The sequence below is a fragment of the Sturnus vulgaris genome, chromosome 20 (assembly GCF_052056855.1).
Source record: "Sturnus vulgaris isolate bStuVul1 chromosome 20, bStuVul1.hap1, whole genome shotgun sequence".
Taxonomy (NCBI): domain Eukaryota; kingdom Metazoa; phylum Chordata; class Aves; order Passeriformes; family Sturnidae; genus Sturnus; species Sturnus vulgaris.
The window spans coordinates 9,304,337-9,312,836 of record NC_142262.1 but is presented as its reverse complement, the minus strand read 5'-3'; positions in this window follow the sequence as shown (position 1 = coordinate 9,312,836).

Sequence of the window (8,500 nt, the reverse complement as noted above, 5' to 3'; positions counted from 1 at the left end):
ACTCTAAGAAAAATCCCAAACATCACAAAGCTTGGCATAAAATTGTACAGATTGGCAACACTACATTCAGAGTGAGGCAAGCTAAGAAAAGCCTAATCCAATCTTATGCTTTAGAGTAACAGCATCGTGGCAGCAGATTGCCTGGGGTGCTGGAGAGAAAGGCTTGTCCCAGCATGGGATGTGTCCAGGCTCCCAGCAGGGCAGGGAGGCATCCACAGAGGAAGCCCCAGTGTTTGAACTTGTGCAGGCAGAGACATCTCCTGCCATGGCTGATTTGTCTGATCACAGAGCAAATCCCTCGCTCTGATCCTGCTGATGGCTCTGAATTGCTTTAACCATTGTGAAATGAGCCACACAATACATTTCCAATGTAAGCAATTTTCTTTTTCCTCCTTAACAGCTCTTTGGCCTGGCTTCAGCAGGAGGCTGAGCTCCCTTGGAAGGTGCTGCTGAGGAGCTGATGTGTCTGAAGACTCACCTGAGCTGCTTGAACTCTTTTGTTTCCTCCTGTGTTTTACCTCAATGCCTTTTATTACTGACTCCAGCTGTGCCCAGAGATTCCTTGCTGTGGATGCTGCACACACTCACTCGAAGGTACCTTTGTTTGGAGGGGTAATTTCAGCCTCATTAGGCAAAAGAGAAGAGGATGATCTGAATGGGGTCAGATGCTGCACTGGGGCTGGACCTGAAGGTGTCTGGCTCTTCCCAAAACAGGGACCCCTTGGCTGCCTGATGGAAAATGTTGGGAGTTTCCACCCCTCCCATAAATCCTGGCAGTTCCAGCTCCTCTTTCTCTGCAGCACCAGTTCTCTGTGCCAAAACAACTCTGTGGGTAGAAGCAACAAGAAGAGTTTTATCTTGAATTGTATGAAAACACCAGCACATTTGTTACTCTGAGAGTTTTCTTCACCCCTTGCAGTTCTCAGGATCCCTGTGCCCTTAGCCTTCATGTTTTTTACATTAGAATAGGTCAAACCTGGTAAAAATTGACACACCAAAACTTTGAGCAAAATTAAAATGACAGCATTTGTCCAACATGATGAATTTTTTGCTGCTGGGAAAGATATTATTTGAAAGCCCAAAATTTCCACACAGTGGGAATTTTCCAGTCAAATGGTTCCAAACTCAAATTTTTCATGAAATGTCAAACAAACAAACAAACAAACAAACAAAAATCCTAGCCATACCTAGCTATATTCCCCTTAAAATTCTGAATTTCTCTGTTTTTCAAGTCAAATTTGGGAAAAGTTTCTCTGGTTGGAAAATCCCAGAGGAACATTCTGCTGGAAAATACCAACCCCCCTGGCCGAGGAGTTCCCAAAGTGACACCTCAGGCTGTGACTCCTCACAATGCAATGAACATTTCCCTGGGGAGCTGCTGTTGGAGCCTGGGCATTATCCTGCTCACACACAAATCCTGGATACCTGTGGGTGCCATGGGGGACCTGGGGCTGAGGTGTCTCAGTGCTCATCCACCCTCAGCACAATCTGCCTCTCTCTGGGATTTCCCATGGAGCCCTTTGGTGAGACTCTGCCAGAGCTGCAGAGGGCTCTGGAGTCCTGGAGAGCTTTGGTGGAAAGCAGGAGCCCTGCAAAGGGACAGGCTGGAGCTCAGCTGCAGCAGGGACGATGCTGGCTGGTGGCAGAAGGTGACAAATGTCCTCACCATCACCTTCTCCAGCTGCTTCGTGCCTGTTTGCAAAGCCCTGTCAAGTCACAAGCCTCAAGCCTTTAAATAAAAAAGGAAACAAGAAGAATCCTTGGCTGGGAGGGAAGAGAAGGTTCTTGCAGGAAGGTAGGAGGGGAAGTTTTGTCTCCTTTGAAGCAGCTGTGACTCCACCACTGGGCACGTTCACACTCACCATGAGGGATCACAGCTGATGCCCCTTGCAGCTCCTGAAGGCCCAGTGAGAGTAAAACTCTTCCCTTTTTCCTGTGGATTTATCCAGGTTCCCCCCCAGCACCTCCCAGAGTGTCCAGCATCCCCTCCCAGTGGTTTTCCTTACAATGTGAGGCTTTTAATGCTCGGCTTGGGCTCCAAAGCACCTGCAGCTCACCTTGAGCTCTTCTCCCTCCAAGGATCCTTGCAAAGCATCTGCTGGTGGCAGCAGCTTTCCTGGGAGAGCTGAGGCTGTGCCTGGACACCCTCTGGCCATCCTGGCTTCCAGGCCAGCTGCTATCAATGGCATCAGAACTTGGATTACATCGACCCGTGTGCCATTGCCCAACTGAAACCCTGCTCCCTGAGGGAGGCTCAGCTTAATTGGCTGTGGTTGTTAATATTGTATTATTGGCAGCCAGATGGTCCAGAGACAGGCAGCTTTCATACATTTTACTGATATCCTTCAGTGGAAAATGATTTCCAGTTATCTTTCATCCTCACGTGCTTCAGCTGGAGCAAAGTGTCAGCAGCACCACAAGCAAAGTCACCACGGGGAGGTGCCTGGCTGGCAAACAGATGTGGAGAGGTGTCTGTGCTGGGTTCAATTAAAAACAGCTTCATGGAATGCCCGGGGGAGTAGGAAGAGGTGGTGGGTCCTTCCTGCCAAGCCTGGAAAACACCTGGAGTGGTGCTGCTGGAAAGGCTTCACTCCTTGCTCCTTTTGTTCCTCTGTTCCTGACTATTGGAATGACACTCAAAGACCTTGACTTGCAGTGGTGGGTGCTCAGAACACAAAGCCCCCAGAAGCATCACCAAAAACTTTCCAGATGAAGGCTCCAAACACAGAGAGATGGGATCTACACAAGCTTCTGAGCCATCAAAGTCTAAAGCTCATGGCAAGTTTAGGTTAGACACCAGGAAAAAAATCTTCACTGAAAGAGCGATTGGGACTGGAATCATCTGCCCAGGGAGGTGGTGGAGTCATCACCCCTGGACATATTTTTAAAAAGCCTGGGCATGGCACTCAGCCATGGTTTAGTTGATGAGGAGGTGTGAGGTCACAGTTTGGATTTCGTGATCTTAAATGTCTTTTCCAGCCTGGTTAATTCTGTGGCTCTGTGATAGTGCTGGGTAGAAAAGGGAGAGGTTCTTCAGGGAGGTTTTTAACCAAGAGGTTTTCTGGCTCCCAGAGGAGATTCAGGCCTAGGAATAGCCAGATGGGTGCCTCTCCATAGGTCATTTCACTTGATCCTACTTCTGCCACTGTCCATTACATCCTGCCCCTGAGATGCAAATGATGGTTGAGATAAACAGAAAGAAGATCCTGGGCTTTATATTGCCAGAGGAAATTGCCATGGATGGTTCTGTGTGCCCTGGGTGTCCCCATTGAAGGTCTCCAGAGCTGTTCTCAGGACTGGCTCTGACACCAGCTCCCCTGGTGGCCCTTGGCACGTCCCTGCAGTGCCACTGACACCCCAGCCTCAGCCACCTCCATCTGCTGGGGTCTGCCAGGACCTGCAGGAAAGCATCTCCCCCAGGCATGGTGCTGACAGGGTTAACTGCTGACAAGCCAACACCTCCCTCAGAGCCCCACCAGCACATCACCTGCGTCATTAATTCCCCTCCTAATGAGTATTGCTGCTGGCAGCTCCAGCCTGACCTCAGAGCAGGTCTCAGGGTGGGGTGTCAGGGGAAAGTGCTGCTGGTACCAAGAGCTCTGGGGACTGAGCTGCACTCAGAGCCATGATATTACATAAATGTAATGACTCTGCTATTCCTGTGCCAATTGCAGCCTCAGCCCAGCCTCTGTTTCTCCTCACAGTGGGAAGGTGCAGTTTGGAGGATTTGCTTGGCTTTTACCCATCCATGTGCCCAGCCATCCTCCCTGCTGGGAGCTCTTTAGTTCTGGGAGCTCTTGGAGGACTCATCCTGCCCCTCCAGCTTCCCCTGATGCCTTCAGTTTGAGCTTTCCTATTTCCAGACTCTGCACTGCATTGGTGTGTGAGTCTGAACTCCATCCAAAGTGTTCCAAGTTCTCCTCCCAGCTCAGGCACACAAAACAATCCTTTGCCAGCCCCACAACCAAGGACAGCGCTGCAGCTTCAGCCCCAAAAAGTGCAAAGAGCAGCGACTGGAGGAGAGAATGTGGGAGGATGGCACTGCAGAAGCTGGAGCTGCAATTGGACAATGAAGGCCAAGATGGAAATGGAGCCAAAGTGATCCAAGTGTGAGAACTCGTGACTCGGATCCATCTTGGCTCCATCTTGGCTGGAGCCACGGCCGGGCTCTTGCAGTGCCCAAGGTGAATCCTTGGAAGGGCTTGGAATAAATCCCTGCTTTATTCCTTCAGCACTGCCCAGCCTCTGCTCCAGGAAACTCTCCAGGCATCACCCACTGCCCTCCTTCCCTCCCTGAAACACAGGTGAGGGTCAGGGCAGGACCATGGGGGGCTCCTGCCAGCTCAGCTCTGGCCCAAACTGGGCAGCTGCCACTCATCTCCTGGCGGACAGGACAGCAAAGCCTGGGGGAAGCCTTTGAACAGCCATCAGGTCTCTAACATCACCTGATTATTTGGATCATACTCAGCATTGCTGGGGTTTGTGGTACCCTGGGGAAGTTTTGGGAAGCACATTTCCCCAAGGGAAAGGCATTTCCAAAGTGTTCACCCTGTCTCAGGCACAGATTTAGCAAATGAGCAAATTGCAAATTGCTCAGTGCAGGCAGTAGAGGAAGGCCAGGACAATGAATGCCTGTTTAGGGACCTCAGTTAAGTGCTTAAAACAAGGTGAGCTGAATCCTCTCTGAGTGCATGGTGGTCCTCTCAGACCACCATGATGACATTTTTGGGACATTCAATGATTCAATTTTTGTGATTTGCTGTGGAGGCTTTCACTCCATGGCCAGCTGAGTGATTTGGCTGAGCTCAGTAGAGGGATCCCATTTTCCCCTCACCCTCCTTGCTCAGCCTGAGCTGTTCCAGACCCAGCAATGGGTGCAGTTCCTGCAGTCACAGGGCCCAACCACCCCCTGCCCTTTCCCAGGCCACCACACCTGGGAGCATGGGGCATATATTTGTGTCAGAGCCACAACTCTCCCCTGGCACAAAAACTTTAGTGCTTGGCCATAACATTTCACTGTTTTGCCCAAGCCTCAAGTAGCTCATCCTTCCAATATTTGCTTCTTGGATAAAGTTTCCCCTCTTCCTGGGACCACCTGAGGAAGAGAGCTAATACCAAACAGGTTTCTGTGAAAGAAACCAGCCCCAGGTTCAGCTGAAACTTTGGTCAACCCAGTTTAAACTCAGTTTTTAAGCTGCCTGCTTAGCCTCAGACACCTCATCCTGGGTGATGCTTCTCACGTGTCTGGACCAGCCCAGGGCCATGCTGCCAGGCAGCAGCTGGGACCTGCCTGAGGGTGAAGCCCTGGTTTATTTTATTTTCCTGCTGACCCACCAGTGAGTGCTCCTCTGGTGCCACAGCCAGAATGTGCTCCCCAGGTCAGCCACTCACCGGGAACATCACCAGCAAAATAGCAAACAGATGTCATCCAAGATCATTCATAAATATTTTATAGCAGCCTGTGAGCCCTTTGGTGAAAGACAGAGACCTCAGCCCTGCTCCAAGCTAATTACTGAATGCCGACAAATGCTTCTAATTGGGTTGGTGGCAGTGACAATGTTATTGACAGCAACAGGGAGAACAGCCTGCTGGTGTTTATTTGCTTTGCTGTGGATACCCGTGGTAATAAAATGTAAATTGAGGGTGATGCATAAGCCTTGGTGGAGAGCTTCTGTTCTGTCTTATTGAATTAACACAGAAACCTAAGGAAAGAGGGAGAGGAGAGGGGATGCAGGGAAGCTGCTCCAAGGCACGGGCAGGAGTCACTTGGCATTTGGTGTTTTCAGCCAGCTGAACCCAGGCAGGCACCGTGGAGTGAGGGAAGGGATATTTTCCAGGAATCTGACCCATTTGCTGTCAGATTGAACATCCTGAAACCACCATGATGCATGTGGACACTGCAAACAGGGCGTTTTCCAAAAAGGATCCTGCTGCCACCAGAGCAAAAATCCCATTTCCTCCACTCTTTCCCAGTGACAGAGATGTCAGCAAATGGGAGATATGAAATGCAGGGGGAGAGGGTGCAGGATCCAAAGAGGCTCCTGTTCCTGGGCTGCCATGTATTTGCCACACAGCACTCGTTTCTCAGAGGCTGCAGTGCTGTCCCCATGTCACCAGGGATGATGTGACACTTGATTTGTTGCTGTTTCCAGAGCATTTTGAGGTCTTTGTTTGAAAGGAGCTTTTATTAAACTTCCTGCGTGCTAAGAACTGCCTAGAACTAATAAACAGGGTTTAAGAAAGTAATTTGGGGACATGACAGCAGCTTGGTTCTGTGTGTAACTGTGCCTATGTGTGTGTGTACAAGTGCCTGTAGCTCACAAATTCTCTTGAGACACCCCCCCCCTCGTTTTGGAAGCAAAAGACTCCCATAAGATCATAAGTCTTGAAATGGCAATATTTCATATGCAAGTATTAATCCCCTCTTCAAGCAGCCCGTTTATTAAAGCTCGGCAAGTTCCATTTTTGAAGCTGGTTTCTCAAGATGTCATTATCCTCCTGCTGCAGCAGATTAGCGGATTGCTAGGAGGATGCAATTTGAGCTCAATTAATTCTGCTTCAAGTCCCAATTCGGTGTTGCTAAATAGCTCTCAAACCCTCTCATCAGGCTCTCCAGCACTCCAGTGCCTCAGGAATGCTGCCTTGGGACTGGGTTCCCACCCAGCACTGCTCCTGTTTGCACCATCACTCCCTCTTTTCTGCAGGACTTGTGCAGGATTTTTTGCATAGTTACTCAACCTTGTGTCCAGGGAGCAAACACTGAGCTGCTCTTGCAAAATACCAACCTCAGCATTCAGTTTTTCTTTTTTTTTTTCCTGTATCACTTCCCTTAAGTCAGTCAAACTGTTGCAGTCATTTCCATGTCTGCTCTGATACAGCCATGAGAGGGAATGGCAGAGCTAAGCAGATAAACTATAAAGCAGTGAAATAAAAGTAGTCACTTCACAAGCAGGGCTTGGTTCATTTTTTTCTCTTCCTTGGGTAAGGTTTTACTTGCCTGACATAAGTAGGATTAAAACAGAGGTTGACTTAACCTGCCATGCTCAGAGCCTGTGAATCCTCCCTTGTGTTTGGGTTTATGTGAGTAGAAATTGGGGTCCTGGCATGTGTGAAGTGAAGAGTGTGTAAATCACAGCTCATTCTTCCAGGCAGGAATTGTCATTTCTTTACATGTCTTTGCAAAACCTGTAAAACCGGGCCCAGAGCCAAGACTACCCAAGCCATTCTTAATCTTGACCTGGTTTACAAACTGGTATCAAGTCCATTTCCTTTGCTCCTGTCCTTCCTCTCTCCTCCTTCCTTGCTCTCCCTCTTGTGCTCACAGATACACACTGCACATCCTCTCTCCTGCTTCCAGCCAGCTTCTCTTACAATGATCCCACCTTATTTATTTGTTTCACATGAATTCAGACCTTACCAGGACATTCAGCAGCCTCCCAGTCTGACGTGTCTATTTTCACTGGATGTTTGAGAGAGGAGAGTTTGGGTACCAGATTTAAAGCATCACCATCACCATGGATGTGGAGTGGGTGACTCTTGTGGCTGCTTCGTTTTGGAAGAGGGAGGATTTCTGGAATGCAGGCCATCTGAAGGGGAAAGAGCTGGGGCAGGTGGGGGGAGTGGAGCTCTTTTCAGACATGCACAGCAGGTTTCCATCACCTGTGCAGGGAGAGCTGAGGACCCACGGCAGCTGCAGACTCATCACCCTCAGCCTCCTCTCTCCAAAATCCAGAGTGGTAAAACTCTGGCACTGGGTGCCTGCAGAAGCAGTGGCTGCCCCATTGCTGGAAGTGTCCAAGGCCAGGCTGGACCTGGAGCAACCTGGTCTAAAGGAAGGTGTCCCTGCCCACAGCAGGGGTGGCACTGGGTGATCTTTAAAAGTTCTCTTTCAACTCCATCTATTCTGTGATTATGTAAACTCTGAATTGGTAGGTGGGACCACAGAGCCCAAAAAACAAAAATACTTGCCCTGAGCTCAAGGGCCAGTTGAAATGCCTGTGTTGCTCTCTTCTTCCTTGCACTCTTCTGGATGTCTCAGGGCTTTGCTTCTCTGCTACCACACACCTGCCCGTGTCCTGTGGCACCACAAAATCCTGTGGCAGGCACAAAGATGCAGATGCTGACACTTCCATGCCCTGAGCTTGATGCTGTCATTGAGAACTGTGCCCACAATCCTTTGGAGCTGGTAATGTTTTGCACATGAGCCAAGGACTGTTATTAACAAGATTAGATAGCAAAATTTTTCACACAGAAGGTGGAAAATTTCTGTTTCAGGCACTGGAACAGGCTCCCCAGGGCAGTAGTCACAACACCATGCCTGACAGAGTTCAGAGCCATTTGCACAACAATCTCAGGCACATGCTGTGCCCTGCACAGGGCCAGGAGTTGGATTTGATGGTCCCTTCCAACTCAGCATTTTCTGTGATTCTGTGATTCTGTGACTGTTCAAAGCATTGCCATTGCAGACGAGCCTTTCTGAACACATCTCACCAGCAAAAGG